We start from the raw sequence: 5,110 nt of genomic DNA, 5'->3' as shown, positions 1-5,110 counted from the left end.
ACCACTGCATAATATTTATAGCATTAAGGATAAACCTAACCAAAATTAACACAAGCCTACATTCAACATTAACCACATTAACTAGATATAACAAGTTAACATTTTACAAAACAACAACTTTAAATCAATCTGTCCGGTCAGTCCGCAAAATGATAACTACAAAAGAAAATACATTCAAACTAGTAAGATTAGGAAGCTTAATAAGTCCCTAGTATAAACATTGTTTAACTTACCTTAACCAAGATAAATAAACAAGAAGATAATTTATAAATCCCGATAACCAAATACAAGTTCACACCACATTAGTATTTATTCATTTATATATAACATAATAACACCTGCTCAAAAGACTTAACCAATACCATCAACAAAATTTCCTCAATGTAGCCATCTACATATATAAACAAGACATTCATTATAACATTTTTCACTTAATAACACCATAGATATGCAATAGAAATAAGCAAGTAGATAAGTTGTAAGTCAATTAACACATAGCCCGATGAACTATAGTAACTTGACTCGGATAATCGGGTAACTTCACCATACCAAAGGCATCATATATGCGTAACAGAGGCAACGAAGTGCAATCCCGTACAAGCATGCATACTAACCGTATTGGAATGCCAATCGTATCCTAATCGATTACTACTACAAACGGGCACTTAACTGAATTCTTAACAATATAAATCCAAGTATACACATGCTATAAATCAATTACATTCATTTCAATATCAACTAACCATATTGTTCACTAACTATCAAATAATCAATTCTCAACTATACTTAATTGTAGACATTTTATAATTTCAATTTAATATCATAATTCCATCCTGATACAATTTAAACAAATCATAATATCACCAAATATAAATATATAAATATAATTATCTAAACTATGAACTTACCTACTAACTGCTATCGATTTCCTCGTAGGGACTACTTTGGAATTTTTCCCTTTCCATGGTTATTGTCTTTTTGACTCGGTTCTTGATCTATATAGTAATTAAATTCAATTATTACATTCACATACATTATAAACTTAATTCAATGCATGAGACCCTTAATTTTATTTTTTACCATTTTTCCCCAAGCCTTTACATTTTATTCAATTTAGTCTTTTAAACCAAAAATATTCAAAACTTCACAATTCACCCTTAACAATTAAAACTGATTATACCAGCAGCTTCAAATAGTCTCTAGACACTTAATTAATTATAATATTTCATGTTAAAATTTAATTATTTATATATTAGTTCTTAAACTCAAAACTAACAAAAATTCCTTTACAAAATAGTCCTAATCACTAACAAAACTTATAAATCTATCATAAAAGTTCAAAAACATCTTCAACCAACCATGGCATAACTTAAAAATTATGACAGTTGTGCAAATTAGTCCTCCAATTAGCTAAATTACAATACAACGATCTCAAAAACATAGAAATTACTAAAAATGAAATGAAATTTCACTTACATGCAAGGCTTGACAATTGACCAAATGCTCAAGGTTTTTCTCCCATGGAGTTTCGGTGGTTTGGAGAAGATGGTAAGAATAAAATATTTCTTTTCTTTTTTACTTATTTTATGTTTTAACACTTTTAAATTTTTAATTAACAAAAATCACTTTTAAATTTTTAACTAACAAAAATAACACATACTTAACACAAAAACAAGCATTGACTGACCATAATGATTCATTATAGGCTAATTTCCATATAAGTCCACCCACTTCCACTAATTAAAACATTTAATCATTAAAATTCAATAGAGACTAAGTTTTACATATTTTACAATTTAGCCCTTTTTAATTAATTAACTATTTAAACCTTAAGATTTCTTAACCAAAATTTAATATGACTCTAATGTAACTTCATAAACATTTATTAAATAAAAAATACAAACTCACTTGTCAGAATTATGGTCCCGAAACCACCATTTCCGACACCACTGAAAAATGGGATATTAGAGGTCATGCTTGCTAGAATATAGCAATGAGCTATCCCATTATTCTCATCCCAATATTTTCTAGCCTCAACTTGATGTTGTGATTTCCTGAGACTTGGAAAGTTTGTAAAATTGCTTGTTTGAATGATCATCTTGAATAGGTCCAAAGGATGGTGGAAACCGCGACCTAAAGCACTTGAATGTTTTACGGAACCGAACTTATAAATGAAACCGACCCTCGTAAATTTGAAAAACACTCGAATATTGGTATGGTAGAAGTCGCCACACCCCGAGATGGGTTACGAGATGATAAGACAAAGGGTGAATGCCACAAACTCGTAAGAGTTTGATAAGTTCAGAAGTTCAGTTAAGAACTAAGAGAAAAACAAATTTCACGAAAATATATTTTGAATAATAATGTTCTTCAACCTTACAAATGACCAATTACAAGTCTTATATAGGCTCTAAGATGACCATTCAAATTTGGCACAAAAAGTATTCACACTAGCCTTAAACACATTCACGCATAAGAAATTAAATTCAGTTCTTAAACATAGGAAATTCATGCATCAACCAAATGGACACTTCCTTCCCCCCTTGGTGAGTGCATGAATGCTTAGCTAGGAAGTATTCTTAAATTCAGGAATAAACAGCCTTTTAATTCTCCTTCAATCCCCTTAGTCGAATGTCTTCTTGCATGGGACATGCATCCCCTTAATTGATACCTTTAATGTTTTAGTCAAATGTCTTCTTGCATGGGACATGCATCCCCTTAATTGATACCTTTAATGTGTCTTGGGATGATGAATGGGCAGCATGAATCTTAGGAATTCATCTCCCAGTTTTTTGTGCATATTGTGCTGGTTCATAGGCCAAAATTAATGGGATTAATTCCTTAAATATTGTACATAAATCCTTTCATGCATGAAGAGAACGAACAGCCATATTCTTCCCTCATTTTGCCACCATCCATGCACATTTTTTAATGCCAAGAATTCTTCATCTTTATGGAATGCACATGACATGAATTTGAGCATATATGTGATCGGTCACAATGCACCTTCATTGAAGCTAGTTCTTGAAGATTCTAGAAGCATCTTGTGTGCATGCATTCGATTAGTTGAAGAGTCACTCTTAGGACACCAATCGGTCACCTACAGCCAATATAAATAAGCATCAAGCTTTTGCAACAAATCATCCCATAATTCGGCTAAGACATACTAAACACTAGACTTAGTTTCTCATGCTTAAATATGTATATATTCATGTCATACCCTGAATAAACATACACACACATCACACAGTTATGAAAAAAACAAAAAAAAAAAAAACTATATGTGACAATTGGCACACACATGAATAACATAATATGTGATAAAAACGACAACTAGCCAACTAAATAAACCAACAACTAACTTAACTACAAACTACCAACAATGAAACATGGTTTATGACACATTAAAAAGGCTATAATTAAAAGCTATGTAATTATTATAAATCAACATGCATGATTCAACGCCTACATGCAAAATGTTGCATGGTTTGAACATTTTATTTTGCACTTAGGCCCTTCAAGCTTGGGCCAATCTCGAGTTTTTCTTGTCGAGTCACATGATGTGACCGGAATCACATCACTTGTGTGGCTTAAGGTTCTCACAACTTAAGACAATCATAAGGTTCCTTTTCCTTTATTTATAGTTATCTCCATTCAATCTGTTCTTAGTGAGTATGTTTAATAAGGGAGTAGGTTTCATTTTCGAACTAAAAATAAAATATTGATTTCTTAATATATTTGTATTAAGAAAATATTTTGAAAATGTTTTGCAACTTACGATATGCATTAAGATGATGCATGCATCTTACATTAAACCTTGAAAACATTTGTAAGTCATTGCAACGATAATTCCTACACTCATTAAATTAAGTCACCTTGGAGAAATCTTAACCAACTAGTTAGAACATGAATTTCCTTCCAATTAATACGTGAACCAATTCCTTAAGCATTCACACGTACTAATAATCGCCTCACGTTTGTCCATAATTTTAACTTCAGCATAGCTTCTTGGGAAGTTACCTAACTAGAATGATCTTGAGTGTATAACCATTAACTCAACACCTATCACATCATGTACCATAAATAAATCATCTTGGGACAATCTTACCAAGGGACATGATGTGACTTGTCCTCTTTAAAATAAATTTTCTTGTTATATTACATGATAATACCTACAATGTGGTCGACCAACTATCATACAATTACAAGATAATTCTTCTTTCTTTTAGGAAATCTCCTTAGTGAAATCCACATGAAAATATCTACCTTGGGGCAGGTCCATTACATGCCATCACAAGAGATCATCGATGGAGGCCTTAGGTCTTGTTTAAGGACTTCTCCTACTCAATCTTTAAACACTTCAAGATTTTTAATGTCCGGTTTCAATCATGAATGATTACTAAATGCATGACAAATACATGTGGCATTTTTTCCTAAACTATCTAGCATGCTCATTATATATATGTATGAACATACATTTACAATCAAATAAATATCATCATGCTACCATAAATAAAAGCATAAAATTTAAATGACCCTGACCAACCAAAGTTTCCATGATTTCATTCTAGAAAAATAATAAAATTGCAAAAGTCACCGCAAAGCATAATTTGGGTCTTTTAGTTTGTTACCACAAACCTCTACTATCCAATCAGTCCTTCCGCTAGCTCATTAAAACTAGAAATGAATTGCATGTTGTATCAAACGTACAAAAATGGATAGAAATGATAAAGTTAGAGAAATGAATTGCATTTGGAAATGAATGTGGTTTTCTCCCTAATTATGGAACTGACTTGAGAATTAATTTATGATTTTAAAATTATTAATTAATTAATTAAAGTTAGAAAATGGATTTAAATTAATTGGTCTTTGTGAATCATTGAATGTAAAAAATTAAATATATTTTCTCATAGATTCTTTTACAAGAAAGATGTCATGATTTTAATGAAATTGGAATTGGGTTGAATTTTTTATTTAATGGAGAAATTAATTAATTAAAATTATTTTAGCAAATAATATTTAATTTGAGAAATAGAAAAAACATGTTCTAGGTTGGAATAAATTATAAAGTGTTGAGTTAAAAGTCTAGAAAGTGCATATAATTGAACCC

This window comes from Gossypium arboreum, chromosome 10, assembly GCF_025698485.1.
Source record: "Gossypium arboreum isolate Shixiya-1 chromosome 10, ASM2569848v2, whole genome shotgun sequence".
In the NCBI taxonomy this organism is placed as follows: Eukaryota; Viridiplantae; Streptophyta; class Magnoliopsida; order Malvales; family Malvaceae; genus Gossypium; species Gossypium arboreum.
This window is presented reverse-complemented; position numbering follows the sequence as displayed.